Here is an 18,384-nt window from a genome sequence, read left to right as displayed (position 1 = left end):
TGTCACTTTTATTTATAGTATTTGATTTTATATTTGTATTTCTCTTTTGTATACTGAGATCATTGATTCTATTAATATTTTTTGAATTTTTATAGTGAATGTATACATATATATATACACATATAGTCTCAATATAATAGTATTAATATTAATAGAAACAGTAGACTATTGAAAGTTGTTTAAGTTTACTTAACATACCTACTTATTCTTAGAATATATTATACTATGGATAAATAATAAAATCATTATAATTCAAAATAACTTTAAATAAATTTTCCTCTATAAATAAGTCACCATATTTATATTAGAGTTCTATTTTCAATTTTTAAATGTTGCTTTTTTTACATTCCTATTTAATTTTACTTTGTAATATGTAAAACTTGCATATATTTCTAAATTCAGAGCTGTAACAAAGTATATTTGCATTCCTTCTTTGTCAGAATATTAGATTTTTAATTACTTCTTATTTTAGGTTATAATAGAAAACTTTATGGACTATATATAATTACATGTTAAGGAATGGGAAAATATTTCTTCTTAATCATCATATTATGAGTACTTCCTGTAGCTTAAGAACAAAAAAGCTTCTTTTAACTTGTTGTTTAACCCATCCTTACATAGAAATGCATCATTTGTGGGATGCAATGAGTGAAATCTTAAAAAACATATTTGCATGCATTTAAAAAATTGTGGTAAAAACATATGAGATCTAACCTCTTCAGTTTTTAAGTGCACTGTACAGTATTGCTAACTATAAGCAGATCTCTATACAGCAGAACTCTGGTACTTCTTCATCTTTCATGACTGAAACTCATGCCCATTGAATAGTAACTCCCCATAGAATGAAACTTTTAGATAGTGCTTTGTGTATGTTTTCTTCATCGTAACCCCCTAGTAGCTCCATGTGCAATGTCAGCACCTGCTTCTTGATCATATGTTATAAAGAGTTGTTTAGAATCCTAGCTAATAAAGACAGAATATGCAAATTGACTTTCACTTTGCAACAAAGATGGTGGCAAATTGTCACAACAAAGATGGCTACGGCTGCAAAGGCCAAAGGCGGCTCTGGGCAGGAGCAAAGGCAGAAAGGCGGCTCTGGCCAGAGCGAAGGCAGTGCCAACAGCCAGGGGAAGGAAGGCCTATTCTTGCATGAATCTTCATGCATCGGGCCTCTAGTCTGTAATAAAATTTGCTCACAAAAGCCAGTTATCACTAATATTATTATTATATTTAGCTTTCTGCCAAGTCTAAATAAAAATATAAACAGTAAATATTTAATATACTGTGTATAACAGAATTATATGGTCATTAATACTATAATAGTTTATATTAATGGATATTTATAAAAGAATACTAATAAAAGCTAACTTGTACTGAATGCAATAATGTGCCCTTCTCCAAGCAAGGTGCTTTTTATGCATTTACTCCTTTAACCTCACAGTCACCTACCTGGGATGATTCAATATTAGTACCCCCTTTTTATAAATGAGGCCACTCTGCCTCCAGAAGCCAGAGAAACTAGTCAAAAGCCACCCCAGTGAGTAGGGGGTCTCTGGTCTTATGATTGAAATTCAGAGAAGTTAACCTCTTAGATTACAAAGTTAGTAATAGTCTGAATCTGATTTCGGTCTGTACTATTCCAAAGTCTGTGCTCTATCTATTCTATCATGTTTCTATTTGCAACCTTGCAACAGCGAAAAGATTAAACATTAATAGCCGCTTGCATTAATTATAATTTAGTGTAAAATGTGTGGATCAAATTAGAAAGGCTTTGGTGACCATTGCTGCAAATGAAAACTTTTCACTGACTTATTCAACAAATAAATGTGAGCATGTACTTATACGATGGGTTAATTTTTTTTTTTAGAGAATAGAAAACAACTTATGTTCTAATTGGAAGATAGATTTTGAACAAATTTTCATTTAATGTCAGAGAATGACCCATGATCTGAAGAAAAATAGAATAAGGGACTGGGAAAGACTGTGATGCTGACAGGTGGCTGTTTCAGGAAACAGCGTTCGGGGAGGACTCTGAGATGCGATATCTGAGCTGAGATCTGAATGAAATGAGGCACAGAGTCTTTAGGGAGGGAAAAAGCAAGTACAAAGCCCTTGAGACCAGCTCAGTGTGCATCAGACAGACCCTAAGGTGACCTGTGATTTCCCACTTCTCATGTTCATGACTGTGTAATCCCCACCCGTTGAGTATACATTGGACCTGTGACTAGCTTCCAACTAATGGATACGGCAAAGGTTGTGGGGTGTTACTTCTTGATTAAGTTACATGACAAAGTTATATGATAGATCTAATTCCCATATTTGTGCTGTTACATAAGACTCCATTTTAACAAACTGGAGTGAGAGACTCTTCCTTGCCGATTTTGGAGAAGCAAGCTTCTATATTGTATCTGTCTATGGAGAGGGCCATCTAACAAAGGACTACGGGGTGCCTGTAAGAGTCGCAGGTTTCACAGAGCTGATTTCTGCCAATAACCACATGAGTTTGGAAGATCTCAAAGTCCAGATGAGAACCTGATTTCAGCCTCAGGAGATCCTAAGCAGAGGACCTAGATAAGCCTTGCCTGGACTCCTGACTCCAGAGATAATAAATGTGTGTTGTTTTAAGCCTCTAAAATAGTGGTAGCTTGTTATATAGCAATAGAAAATCAACCAACACAGTGTGTTATGAAGAGAGCAGCAATGAAAGATTTGCTGTTGAGAAAGTGTCAATGGGAAGAGCAGGAGGAAAGAGATGGCTAGGAATCAGATTATGAGAGCACTACTAATCAAAGTGTGGTCTTCAGGCTACTCCCATCTCTGAACTACCAGCCTTCCATTCTATAAAATTGAAAGCAAGCATTAGGAGACATTTATAGCAACTTGACATTACACAACATTTGAGCAGTGATTGGTGGACTCACTGCATTGAGCAGAATATGGTCAAGCACAGGTGTTGTTGAATTTCCTGGTAAGTTCCATATTGTGGAGATATGATATTGACCTACAAAGGGCTGCTGAGGAGGACTGGTCCTTCTCTGTAAGTAGTGTTCAAAGTGCTGACTCGGAGCCTTACAGGCTATGATTTAAAAAAATAAAAAATAAAAGATACCTTCTAATAGTTTTAGAAGCTATTGGAGGTTTTGAGCAGAGGAGAGATGTGAATTAATTTACATAGTTGATTTAATTCTTCTAGTTCATGCAACTGTTCTGGGTAGGACAATAAGGGGGGTATGATACTCTGGAGGTAAAAAAGAAGGTATCTTGGACTATGGGAATAGTATGGAACGGTTAAGATATGTTTGAACACAGACTTAATACTAATAAGTATTACTGCTAGACTAAACGTGGGATATGAGTGAAAGGGAGGGGAAAAGGACAGAAAAGTAAATTCAGTAAGGTGTATACATAGAGATAGGGAAACCCTCTTTTCTCCATAATGTGTGTGCATAATATGGGAGTTGAGGAGAGTAATTTCCCATTTAGCAAGCTTTGTAGGATTTAGTAACTTTCTACCTCACTTCCTAGGCCAGGGGTGGGCAACCCCTGGCACGCGTGCCAAACATGGCACGCCAGTAACTTTTGCTGGCACGCGAAACCCTCTATTGTAATCTTCCATTTACAATTTTTTTCTTAATATCGACTTATTTTTCAGATAAATTCAGTGTAGGTGTATCTTAGATAAATAAATAATTTTACATAATAAGTTATCTTAAAGACCATAGACATGGATTGATCAGAGGGATTGATCAGAGGGGGGAAGAGCAATTTCTATGCCTCTGCCTTAACTCTCCCTGCCTTCCTAGATCCGACCAGTGTTTTGGTTTCATCCACATACGCTTGTGAATCTTTGTTCTCAGTGATGAATTTTGTTAAGTCTCATAATAGGAGTAGCCTGACAGATGAAAGTAGTAGCTTGTGCATATCTCTGAAGGTCACAATATATAAACCTGATGTAAAATCTCTGTCATCAGTGATGCAGCAGCAAAAGTCCCACTGATAATATCAAACGGAGTCATAAAGTTTTCTGTCGGACTATCAGTGTACATGTATACATTAAAAATACATGTATTTTTCATCATCATATACTGTGTTTTTGTCGCTCGAATGAATTTTATTATTTCTTCAAGGTTCTTCACATACGTACACCTTAAGAGATATCAAGTAAGCGTAACATGTTCTCAAAAAATTAGGGTTGGCATGCAGAAGAATTTTGAGTCAGAGATTTTGCTGGTTTTGGCACGCACTCACAAAAAGTTTGCCCACCCCTGTCCTCCTAGGCTGAAGATTGTGGTAGGCAAAATTGTAGGGCACCCATGAGTTCTTGTTCCTTGGCGTACTCTGCACAATCTATGAGACTAGAAATATGATGGAGCTCACTCTTGTGAGTAGGTTATGTTCTATAGAAAAATTGACTATAAGAATGAGATATTCTGGATGGATGTCATAGGGATGCAGGAGCCAACTGAGTAAGATCTTAGTGGCTAAAACTAGAACAATTTGAGTAATTAAAAATAGATATTGGATCATAACCAATAGTGTTAAATATTGATGAGTCCATGCTGATATAAATAAATGATTGAACACATAAATAAATGGAGAAGAAGAAACAAATATATTCTGTGCATACATTTTTCAAATAACTTACGTCAATGCTCTACATTTAAGGAGGCAGAGAATAACTCTTCACCCTTTAATTGTACACTGCACAGTGTGACTTAATTCCAAAGAGCACAGTATGGAAAGGGGTGTAGGAGAGTAACTTTACTGACAATAACTACCTCAAGCAAGGTGGCCAAAATTAACCTCAATAGTGGTTAATCATATCGATAGTGCATGCCCTTGTTAGAATGCAATGAGAATGCCACTTTAGCTCTGTGATCTTCTGCACGTAACCACATTACCCCAGTCTAATGAGAAAAACATCAGCCAAATCCTGAGGGACATTGTACAAAATACCTGACCAGTAATCCTCAAAACTGTAAAGTCATCACAAATATGGAAATCTGAGAAACTGTTCTAGCCAAAGGGAACCTTAGGAGGTTAAATGGAATGTGGTATATTGAATGGGATTTTGGGACAGAAAAAGGACCAAAAAAAAGAAAGAAATCCGATTAAAACTGGAGTTTAGTTCATAACATTATATCAACTTGGTCCATTAATTATGATAAGTATACCATATTACAAAAGGTGTTAATAATTGGGGAACCTGAGTGTGGGGTATATGGGAACTCTCCATATTAACTTCACAATAATTCTATAGACCTAAAATTGATCTTAAATAAAAAGCTTATTTAAGACCTAAGTCTAGAAGTCAGAGACAGAGAAGTCACAGATTCAAAGCACAAGCTATAGGTAATGTACTCTTTTTGACTTGAAAATGAAGGACGTGTTCAGCAAAGGATGAGGGTGACCCCTAGGAACTGAGTGTAGGCCCTGACTGACAGCCATCAAGAAAATAGGGACCTCAGTCTTACAACCACAGGAACTGAATTCTAACAAGAAAGCACTTACAAGTGAATTGCACCCCCCAGATATGCCATAGAACCTCCAAATAAGAACTCAGTCTCGTCCAACACCTTGATTTCAGCCTGATGACCATGAGTAGCACTAACATATATAATTTTGAGTTAATCAATAGCTGTTGTCTCAAACTTCTAAGTGTGTGGTCATTTGATAGGCAGCAACAGAAAACTAATACAGAGATAGAATAAGAAACAGACCCATTTTCTTTCTACACACACATACCATAAGTGGACTTCTTGCCTTGGTGAATGTGAGAGAGGAAGCAGGTAAGCTTGAGTTAGTTCATTTCTTACTCCTTTTGGATAAGTTTTCTAATAAGAAGGCAAATTTTGTTTGTTTGTTTGTTTGTTTGTTTGTTTGTTTGCCCTTGGTGTGGTAATGGAGTGTCTGTAGTTATAGTGCTTAAATCAGAAAGAGGGAGAGAGAAAATTTGTACATGACAGAAGTAACAAGACAAGTTTTTCTCCATAATTACTTTTTTTAGAGTGAAGTTGATACTTTGATCAGATTCCTTATAGCTGCTACTTTTTAATTCTTGATTGTTTCTGAACTAAGAGAGGGCAAGCCAGAATTGTTTATTGAGGTATTGTTCTGGGGAAGTAAAAAAGAAAGGCCAAGAGAAAAAAAAGTCTTTAAAAATATTATTCTCATGATAACTATCAAAGAAAGTGGGCTCAGGACTGTGAACACCAGCCTGAAGCATTTTCATTTAATGAAATAGAGCCTTTTCCTTGAACAAGGGTGTGACATGTTGAGAGTGAGGTTTCAAACCAATTAGTTTTATAGCTATGCAGTCCAGAGGAGGGCGAAGGAATCAGGGATAGTGTGTGGAAACAATTATGCCTATGCAAATATTATATAAAATGACTTACCTTTGAGCTCCATATAAAAACTGATCTTGGCTCAAACTGGGACTTGCTTAATAGGCAAGAAGAAAGAATGGTACGAAACATAAACCTGACTCCTTAAAAGCTTGACATAGGCATATGTGCGTATGAAAGTTGAATTTTTGCCAAGTAGCGTATAAAAAATAAAATGTCATCTCACTACTCTTAGCACTTGCAGCTGTATTTTTATTTCCATTCATGGGGAAATGATTTTAAAAGAACTTTTCATAATAGTTAAATTTGGCAAAATACAATATCTAAGTATCATTTAGAGGACTCAAGTTATTAAACATGGTGGTCACATAATCCTTCAAAAAGTTACATTTATCTTGAATATTTGGCTCTTCTCATCTGACCTGTGAAAGTTGGATTTTTATACTAAACAATGTGAATTTTTGATCACCCCAATGGAGCTCCATTGGTGAAATGTTGGACTCTGACACTTAAAAGCTAAAAAGGAAAATATTGCTCTAAATTTGCTTTATTATAATAGTAGACCATTTTAGATGCCATTTCAGTCATGGATATCCCTCTAGGGCCATGGTCACTCAGATGTGCCACAGAATTACAAACACAAATCTAGTTGATATCAGCAGTCAGGTTCCAAATTCAAGTTAGATCATGGTGGAGGGTGTCTGGTCAGGGAAGCCAAAACCCAGTTCCAACCATATAATTATGCCTTCAGGTTTCATGGCTTCCTCTGCACCCTACAATGCAGCGCAATGCTGCTTACAGGGCTCCCTGGGGTATGCTGGGATGTTATAGCATGCTTGATTCTCTTTTACCACGAGCATCAGGTTTCCAAAAACAGCGGCTGACTTTTACCTAATATGTAATCTGTAGACAATAAAGGATAATAGTTACAAGGGGTAAAATAGTTCATTAGATGACTAGATTTTGAATCTTGCTTCCACCATGTAATACCTCTATGACGTGAAAACAGATTAATTTGCTTCTTGAGGCCTCATCTGTTGACTGGGGTAAGTAAAATGGAGCAATAGCTACATTCTACTTCAACAACCTATTCTTGAGATTTAACACATAACTGGAAAGATCTATATATTAGTCAGAATTCTCCAGGGAAGCAGAACCAATAGGACATGTAAGTATAGAAGGGATTTAATATAAGGAATTGGGTCACATGATTATGGAAGCTGACAAGACCCAAGATCTGCAGGGTGAGTGAGAAAACTGGAGATCCAAGAGAGCCAATGGTTTATTTCCAGTTGGAGTCTGAGGGCCTGAGAACCAGGAGAGCCTCTGGTGTAAGTTCCTACACAAAGGTCAGCAGGCTTATGATCCAGGAAAAGCTGATGTTTCAATTTGAGTCCCGCCGAAGCAGAATAAAATGCTGATGGCTCAGTTCAAAGCCAGTCAGGCAGGAAGAATTCTTTGTTTCTCAATCTTTTTGTTCCATTCAAGTCTTCAACTGATTAGTTGAGACCCACCCACATTAGGGAGGACAATCTGCTTTACTCTATTGATTTAAATTTTAATCTCATCTAAAAATAACCCCACAGAAATATTCAGAATAATGCTGGACCAAATGCCTGAGCACCCTGTAGCCAAGTTGACATAAAATTAATCATTACAGTCCATATCAAGCACACCATCTGTTGCTGGGAACATGCATAATAAAGGTAATCATTCTTTTTCATTAACTATTAAAGATACCACATATTTTATTTTTAGTATTTTTCAAGTGAGTGATCATGCTCACATTCTGTACTTGAGAAATACAGATGTTTTCAGTGGATAGATAGCTTTACGAAAATTACATAGCTACTATGTTACAGAGCTAGAATTGAGAATTAAGAATTTTCTGACTACAAAATCCTGTTTTTATAATTAAATTGCATTTCCTATTTTTTTAAAAAAATAAAGAAAAAACTGAGAAGGCAAAAACTAGAGCCCACAGAACTCCCTCTAAGTCATACGTTCCAGTGCAATTTTCTGCCAGTGTATGCATTTATATATAACCATGTGTGAAACATCTAGGCCTTTTTTCTGAGAAGTTGAGTAGGTGGCATGTATTTCAACAGCTCATCTTCACCAAATGAGAGCTACCATATATAGCTAAAGATGATGTCAGCCTTTCTAAATATAATTTTCAACTGTGCTGAGAAAAATATAAACTGCAGCACTGTAATAATCAACATATAAATAGCTCCCACATCTTTGCCATGCTAATCTGGATGATATTGTGGATGAGGGCTATCCAAGGGGGGCCTTCTGTTACCATGATTTCTGCTACCCAGTGAGCAGCTGGGAATGATGACATTTTTAGTTAAAGGCAGTTTGGAAAGGGTTTTATTCCACGGAGATAAGCTAAAAGCTCAAAATAAAACAATCGCAAACTGCCAATGTTTGATTGGTTTGAAGTTGGAATGGTGATATTAAATGCCTGTTTTTCACAGTTTTAAAGAGAAAACACACAGCTTTCCATTGCCCTTTGCTGACAATCTGAAACTCTAGTTGTATATATATGTTTTTATTGATTTATAGAGAGAGTGGAAGGGAGAGGGATAGAGAGATAGAAACTTCGATGAGAGAGGAACATCATCAATTGGCTGCCTCCTGCACACCCCCTACTGGGGATTGAGCCTGAAATTCGGTCATGTGCCCTGACTGGGAACCAATGACCTCTTGGTACCTGGGTCAACACTCAAATGCTGAGCCACACCAGCTGGGCACCTCTAGTTGTGGTGGTTTTTTGTGTGTTGTTTTTTGTTTGTTTGTTTGTTTTTTGTTTGTTTGTTTGTTTGTGTGTGTGTGTTTGTGTGTGTGTGTTTATTGTTGTTGGCATTTCCTCCACCTGTCAGGGTTGCCCAACCCATCATCTCTAGGCCTGATAATGATGTTAGGCAGCCTAAGCTGTGGTCAGACAGTTCCTCTCTCTGTAGGGAGCACTGAACACAATGACCCTGGGAAAAGGTAGATATGCCCTGTCTCACTATCAAAACCACATGGGGTTCCTTTTGAAGACATGGGAAGATTCTAGTACATATCTGACTCAGCTGTAGGTCAGGACTCTGTGGGAATTTTTCCTTTTGCAATATTGCTAATCCCTGCTAAAGATGAGTAGGTGTTTACATGACAGAGATTCGCCAACAGGGTAGTTTTTGGCTATCTCTAGCCCTGAGACAGAACTTTTTTGTTTTTGGGGTTTTTTTTGGCAGCACAGGGTGCTATATATATATTTATGCACTCAGGGGGGGGGGTTCCCCTCAGCCTGGCCTGTGCCCTCCTGCAGTCTGGGACCCCGCAGGGGATGTCCACCTGCTAGCTTAGGCTCACTCCCTGGGGAATCAGGCCTAAGCTGGCAGTCAGACATTCCTCTGGCAGCCTGGGAGCCCTCGGGGGATGTCCTAAGATGGCAATCGGACATCCTTAGCATTGCGAAGGAGGTGGGAGAGGCTCCTGCCACCACCACTGTGCTCGCAGCCATCAGCCTAGCTTGTGGCTGAGAGGAGCTCCCCCTGTGGGAGCACACTGACCACCAGAAGGCTGCTCCTGCGTTGAGCATTTGCCCCCTCATGGTCAGTGCGCATCATAGCGACCAGTCATTCCTGGTCATTCTGCAGTTAGAGTCAATTTGTATATTACCCTTTTATTATATAGGATATATATATTTAATTTTCCCCCCATTAACATCAATAACTTGGATGGGACTGATGTTTTATATTGCCATGTTATTCCAGACTAGAAGATATCCTTCTCTTGTCTTATATTCAATCAGGCTTACACCATTATGTTTCCTGCCTGGCTCCTTTAGGCATTTGAGTTTGGATCTCTCTTACATGAAACTTTTGCTATTGAACAATATCACAGATGATGTGTTTATTAATCAAAAATTATGGAAACTAAGTGATTTTGATGTATAACTTCTTATTTGATCAGGGAAGGCATAAACATGGGTGCCATGGAAGAAGGAGGCCCCTAGGAATAGCAAATATGTGAGTATCATCTCTGTGGGATGAATTACAACCCTTCCTCAGTTGTTTCAGTTTGTTAATAAGTTTCATAGAATGTGAAACTTGACCAAGTTTTCTAAGTCAAGCTTTCTTTGCTTTGGTCTGAACTCTACCTTTAAATGAATTATTTTTTCCCCTTGTGGTAGATTTTCTTCCTCTCTCTCTCCCCCCCAAAAAAGTCAAAAACACAAACACACACAATAATTCCTCTTATCACCATATGCACATCCATTTGAAATACAACTTTGCCATTTCTCCTATCATGGCATGGCTCTAGTTCTCTACCTCTTACATCTTGGCATCACTGTATGATTCACTTTGGCAAGTAGGTCATTAGAAATTTTAACACAAGCAGTTACATGGAGGAGAGCTAAGGGTTCTGACCACAAGCCTACAGAGGACTAGATATGTGAGTGAAGCTATTAATGACCAGTTAGTACCAACTATTAGTTCACTGCAGAGATCAGCTGAATTTTTTACACCCACAAATTTCTGAGATATAAGAGATGCTTGTTGTGTTAAGCCATTAATTTTTGAGTGGTTTGCTACACAGCAAAGGTTAATTGACCCAAACAAAATAGTATTAATAATATATCTCTTACAGTTTTATTGTGAGAATTATAAATAACATGTACTACTGATAGGATCAAAAAAAGTTTCCCATAAATGAGATCTGTATTATTTGTTAGTTATCAATCTGAGCCCCTATTTTTCTGTTCCTGAAAACTTATTTCAAATCCTGAGAGCTCTTGATTCTGATGAATTAGTTGTAGTGTTGCTCAAAATGATGGTAGATCTCCTCACCCCCCTTTAATATATCATAGAAACTTAGAGGAAAAGCCTCAAACCCAAGCCCTATCCCTCTGGGAATAAAATTAATAATGACTGACAGAGTTAAACAGCAATGGTTCTCATTAAGTCAGATACTGAAACTCAATCTTTAGTGTTAAAGTCCAATAATTTAACTTATCATAGTTGAAGAAACCTTTGTAGAGAGTCTATTTTATTCAAGTTATACATGTTTGTTGCTGTGCATAAAGGTGAATGAATGGGCATAGTTCTTACCCACCAAGTGTCAGAAGTTACCGGAGCATGGTTATGAAAATGTAGTTATCTTATAAAACAAATTGAATATGCTCCACCAGAGTAATAAAAACAGGAGTGGAGATTAAGACTAAGATAAGAGATCATACCATGGTAAAGAAAGAATTGAGTAGGTTTCTCAAGTATGTTAAGCAAAAGCCTTTAAGGTTAATTTTTTAAAAAATATCTAAATCAAACTAGCTGGGGAGCATTATACTAAGCGAAATAAGCCAGTCAGAGAAAGATAACCCATGACCTCACTCATTTGTGGAATATAATGACCATCATAAACTGATGAACAAATATAGATACAGAGACAAAGAAGCATTGAACAGACTGTCAAACTTCAGCGGGAAGGCAAGGGAGAGTTAGGGAGGGGGCTAAGAGATCAACCAAAGGACTTGTATGCATGCATATAAGCATAACCAATGGACACAGACACTGGGAGGCGGGGTGAGGGCATGTGCCAGGGAGTGGGGGAGGTCAATGGGGGAAAAAGGAAACATATGCACTACTATTTGTAATACTTTAAACAATAAAAAAAGGAAACATAGAACAACATCAGTGTTTCGCATGCCTAAAAAATCTAGGATAGATTTGATTTGAAAATGTAGCCTGGTCCACAGCCTCAGTGGTATTATCAGGATCCCCTCCCTACCTCTCAGTTCTCTTCTGTTTGTTGGCCTCATGCATTCTCAGGCAGAAAGGTTCCCAGCAATGTACCGAACCCCAACTCCAAGTTTCTGAAAAGGAGTTCTTTCTTAACAATTCCAATAAAAGTACTGGATCTGACTCTCTTTACCCTAAATGGGATCATATATTCACCCATGATTTGATCATCAAAATGAGATTGGGTCAGGGAAGAGTGGGGCAGATGAGCTTACCAGAAGAGGGGAGGTGGAACCCTGCCTCTAAAACAGCAAATATCCACTTGGGCACAGTAGGATTGTTACTTTGTAAGTAGCAATTTAGTAGTAGCGTTAGGCAAAGGAGCATGTAGGGACATGTTTCACTTCAATGGTTTGAAAATTTCAACGATAAATTTATATTTTTTAATTGTTTTTCCTTCTGTCTAACCTCATTCAAGAAGCTGAGGCAGCAGTGTGATGTGTTTGGTTTTGTTTCTGAGAGGAAGAAGCAGATTTGAAGGATCATTGTTTGTGCTGTTAATCCTGTGCATTCTATTTCAATAGTGCATTTCCCCAAAGGAATACCTGGCAATCCCTAGAGTCTTAGCAACTCAGTGGTTACACCTACTCAATTATGGATTTGGCTCACTTGCAGAATGAAGTAATCAGATGACTCCTGGTACACACTGGCTTGAAGTAGAACAAATATAAGTGAACTCATCCAACAATGTGCCTGAGGGGGGAAAGAATTATCTTTTTACTTTTATTGCTAATGCAGAAAGAGCCAGAATTTGAATGGTGCTGCTACTTTTATTTTACAACAGGTATACAGGTTGAGACTTTAAACAACAAAGGTGGAGCAGAATTCAGAAGGTGAAAACTAGACATGACTGTAGACAGGACCAAGAACCTAAACAGAAAAAGAGTAGACAAGAAGCCAGAGAGGACCCAGAAGTAAACCATCGGTTGCCCAGGCGGCACACACAGGTGGGAGTCTAGGCAAGTTTTGGATTACGTAGAATGGAGGGCAGAAGACCACACCAATGAATATTTCAAAATGAGGGTATTTGGGGCCCAGGCAAACACATGTTTTGTGGTTGTTTTTGTTTTGGAGCCAAGCTCACAAATTGGATCAGACTGTGACATGGAGGCAGATGAGCTGCATTTGAGAGAATAGTCCACTTTCACTGTCATTGATCCCTTCCTTCACATTAGACGCTCACACACCTATTCCCCACCTGGTTAATATTAGCTTGTTCTCCAAAACTCAACTGAGATATCACATTCTCAAAGAAAGCTTCTATGGCTAACCCCATCTAATTATGAGTTCCTATGGTATCCTCCCATTATATTATTTACTAATTTTATTTTATTTACCTGTTCATCTTTCTGCTTCCAGAAGTCAGGGACCACAAGTCAATCACCATAAAATCCCCAGGATCTAGAATAGTTGCTCATTCAATGTTGTCTTTTAATAAATTATCAAGTTTAAGCTGAGTTCACCTCAAGCAGTAGTACCATTTGTGCAATGACTGGATAAAAGCACAATGCCATTATTTTCCAAGCTTTCCAAGGTGCTATATTCTTGGCACCTTTGGCAAATATTCCAATATATTTTTATATGTGAATTTATATTATTTATGGGAGACTTAAAAAAAAATAAAATTAGTGCCTAAATGCAAAGGCTGTATAAACATTTAAATACATCCTTTTATATTTGGTAGTTCTTCTCTAGATGAGATGTTAAAATAATTTTCCAGATGTGATTTTATTCTTATTTGCAAACAAATTTTGAAAAGTTAGAGCTCTATGACATCAAACAAATCACCTCATCTCATATAAGAGGATCTATTCCTGCTTTATATTTCCATGAATCACATGATCGTGATTATTCTCACATACATATATAGATGAAAATATTTATGTTTATACTGGTATATATATGTTAAAGATTAAACATTACATAACATATTTCAAAATTTGTTCCTTAATCACACTAGAGCTTTTCAAAGAAATATTTTAAATGAACACTCCTTCTTACTCTATTGCAGTGGTTCACACATTCTAATGTGGTGAGAAAATTTGTCTGTGCACAAAGATCTTGGGGATTTGATCCTAATGATTCTGAATTAGTTGATCATAGGTTGAGCCCAGGAATTTGAATTTTTTAAGGTGACATTGAGTCAGGTTGTCTGTCACAGGCCATACCTTGAGTACCACTTCATTTCCTTTATTCTTATCTTCTATATATTTATCTCTTATTCTCTCCTATCCTTCAAGTCTATCAAACATTGTAAGTGCAATAGCTGGGACTTCAATAACACTCAAGATATATTGATGTGAAAGAAGGAATGGATGAGTTAGAGAATTAATGAATCTAAGAATAAAATTGATGAATGAGTGAGGAAACATATAGAAGTCTCTCAGAGGAGAATTTACGTTTGTTTTTCTATCACTCCACTTATTTAAGGACTGTTCAGCCTCAGGTACAGGCCAGCTCTGGCACAAGTTTGCTGAAGAAAAAACCCAATAGAAAGTTTTGTGAATAAGTGAAGAGGGAAGAAGACCCAGTCAGAAAACGGGCAAGAGAGGGGCCCACAGGAGGTTATTAGCAGAGGCTGATGTCCTAACACATAATAGGCAAGAGCTGCCATTCAGAATGAGCCCAGGGAGACAGCTGGTTTTTTGCCTCAGCCAATTTAGTTTAGAGTTAGGAAAGTAACTGGCCATAAAAGAATCTATTTTCTGGGTTGTCCTGGTTCAATGCAAATGGTAAGGCTAGTTGGGTAAGCTTCTTGTTAACTGGAGTGATCTGGAATCGTGGCATGGAAACAGAACACAGTAATAATACTAATGAGTGTACAACTAAGTTGGTCTTAAAAATCTTGGCGTTGAAACAAAGAGAAGTTAATACTTAGATTGAACAGATGTTATGGTATAAAAATGTGGTGATCCTAGGACCTTTGTACTTAACAAATGATACTTCTGGCTGAGTGTGGGTGTGACTAGAAACTTCTGTGGTTCTACCCCCAAGCAATCTTACACTCATTTTCACTGGTTGTTCATGGTTGTGTTGCAGTGCCTAGTGGGACTTGATCCAAGAGAATACCTGCTTTCTCTTCTGCTGTCACTAAGTTTCATCTTCAACCTGGCTCTCCCAGCCAGTGGACGGTTGTGGGGTTTAGAAGTGGCCTTTAGTTTTTCCTGCTAGTGTTGAAGCCAACTGGCTTCTTTGCTGCTGACCTTGGAGATTAGCACTTATCCTCTCCTTTTGACATGATTTCTGTCCATTAATCCTTCCTCCAACGTGACACAGAGATCTTTTGAATAAAACTAAGGACCCCTCCACTGTCATTATCATTCAGTCTGGAAATTTCATGGGTATCTTTGATCCTCTTTTTGCCTCATTCTCCATGATCAAGGCTGACTCTTAAAGTTGTTTCCTCCATTTCATTCCCACTATTTTCACTTAGTGCTGGCCTGTATTAACCCATTTCTTTTTTTTAATATATTTTATTGATTTTTCACAGAGAGGAAGGGAGAGGGATAGAGAGTTAGAAACATCGATGAGAGAGAAACATCGATCAGCTGCCTCCTGCACACCTCCTACTGGGGATGTGCCCGCAACCAAGGTACATGCCCTTGGCCGGAATCGAACCTGGGACCTTTCAGTCCACAGGCCGACGCTCTATCCACTGAGCCAAACCGGTTAGGGCTATTAACCCATTTCTGAATATTAAACAATTATAGTGACTTCCTAGTTGGTCTGCTTGGCTTCTTCCATAGTTGTGTACTCCATTCCTCAATTCCAGAATGCACTTTTTATTTTATTTTTAATGTATCTTTATTGCTGAGAGTATTACAGATGTTTCCCATTTTCCCCCATTGTTCCCCTCCACTGGGTTCCCACCCCACCTCAGGCCTTTACTACACTATTGTCTGTGTCCATGGGTTATGCATATATGTATACACATTATTTGGTTAATTTCCACCTATCCCCTCCTCCTTCCTTCGGAGATCCATCAGTTTATGTTTTCATGCCTCTGAATCTATTTTGTTTGTCACTTTATTTTGTTTATTAGATTCCATATATACATGAGATCATGTGATACTTGTCTATGGAGCTATAAAAAAGAAGGATCTCTTATCCTTTGAGACAGCATGGAGGGACCTGGAGAGTATTATGCTAAGTGAAATAAGCCAGTCAGAGAGAGACAAGTATTACACTTTTTAAAATATAATTTTTCTCTTGTCAATACCATCTTTGGAAATGTTCAGGTGAATTCTGCCATGCTTCACTGACTTCAAGCAACATTTACCAAGTATCCATCACATTCCCGACACTATTCTGGGACACCGAGAGATATGCAGGTGAATTATGGAGCCAGCAGAAGAAACAGACTCATAGAGATGGTTAATGTGCAGTGGGCAAATATAAGGCAGGGATAGACCCTGAGATCTGAGAAAGGCTTACAGAAGAAGAGACACTGAGATGTGTCTGAAAGAATGAATAGGCGATGGCACAGTGAAGAGAATGAGGACATTTGAGCAGTGGGTACAATGTGAACAAAGACATGGAGGAGAGTAGACAAAATTCAATAACTGGCTTGAGGCTGAAGTAAATATTTCAGTGCTAGGCAGGGATGGGCAAGACATATAACCAGAAAAGGGTCAGATCATTTCTGACTTTATGTCTTCTGTCAGGCTAAGGAGGATAACTTTAGCATAACCTAAAGCTAGTCCCTATCAAGCAGTTCTCAACTTAGTTCTTCCATCCACAGGTAGGGAGTGGCAAAGGGGTGATATTTATTAATGTGAAGATTGTATGTAAAGCCATAGATAAACAACTTTTTTAAGATAGTAAATAATTTATATGATTTTTATGTTGCACTAAACACGTATATAAGTGATATGTATAATAAAATTCATTCAAATTTCTTTACAAAAACAGAAAATAGAAAAAAAATCAGGCTTTCAGTAGGCTAAATTAGGTTAAATCCTATTATCTTATTATCATTTACTTTCTGTGATTTTAAGGATATATAAGAAAAGACTGAGAGCTATTAGAACCAATGGTTCCATACAAAATACTACTCTACCCAGGTTACTCTGTCTGGAGGGAATGAGCCTAATGTAGGTACATGAGTAGGATTCAGAATTTTTCTTGACTCCATAGCAATGCAAGTTTTGTGTATGTAAATATGCAAATTTTTCTGGTTGCAAGTTGTATTAAAGCCATCACATCTCCAAATGGTCAGTGATAAAAAAAAATGAAAGGATAGACTGATAATCTATATATATAACCGCCTAAGTGACCGGCTGACCAGCTGACTGTTTGACCATCCGACTGGTATCTATGACATGCACTGACCACCAGGGGGCAGACACTCAACACAGAAGCTGTTGAGCTGCCTTGACTTGGCAGCTGCAGTTTTCAGGTGATGCACCCAGAACCAGAGAGAAGGGAGCCTGATTCCGGGTGCATCATCCGAAAAGTGTCCTCTTGCAGTCTGGGACCCCTCGGGGGATGTTGGGAGAGCTGGTTTCAGCCCGATCTCTGCAGACCAGGCTGAGGGACCCTACCAGTGCACGAATCTATGCACCGGGCTTCTAATAATCCTATATAATAAAAGGCTAATATGTAAATTGACCAAACAGCAGAATGACCGGTCTCTAAGATGCGTACTGATCACCAGGGGGCAGACGCTCAACACAGAAGTTGCCCCCTGGTGGTCAGTGTGCTCCCACAGGGGGACTGCCACTCATCAAGAAGCTGGCTCATGGCTAGCAAGTGCAGTGGCAGTGGTGGGAGCCTCTTCTGCCTCCACAGCAGTGCTAAGAATGTCTGACTGCCAGCTCACCACTCCCCATGGGGAGCAGGCCTAAGCAGTCAGTCATATATCCCTCAAAGACTCCCGAACTGCGAGAGGGCACAGGCAGGGCTGAGGGACCCCCTGAGTGCACGAATTTCATGCACCTGGCCTCTAGTTAGATATAAAAAAAGATAAATGATAAAAGATGGATGGATAGTTGGATAAAGGGTAGAGGGAATGAGTCAGGGGGAAGTTCAGAAATATGGTACCAACTTATGGTATTTGTTCTTTTTCATGTTCCTTTGCATAATTCTTTTACTCTTAAAACATATTACTACAACTTCTTTTTGGCTGAGAAAAGAGAAAAACTAAATTCTTATACCTCTCTAAGTCCTTCAGAGAACAGGAAATAATTTTTCTGAGAACTTTAATGTTTATTTTAGGCATCACAAATTTGTTTCTTCTCATAGGCAGC

The sequence above is a fragment of the Myotis lucifugus genome, unplaced genomic scaffold, assembly GCF_000147115.1.
Source record: "Myotis lucifugus unplaced genomic scaffold, Myoluc2.0 scaffold_147, whole genome shotgun sequence".
In the NCBI taxonomy this organism is placed as follows: domain Eukaryota; kingdom Metazoa; phylum Chordata; class Mammalia; order Chiroptera; family Vespertilionidae; genus Myotis; species Myotis lucifugus.
The sequence above is the reverse complement of the archived record's forward strand: the minus strand, read 5'-3'. Positions refer to the sequence as shown.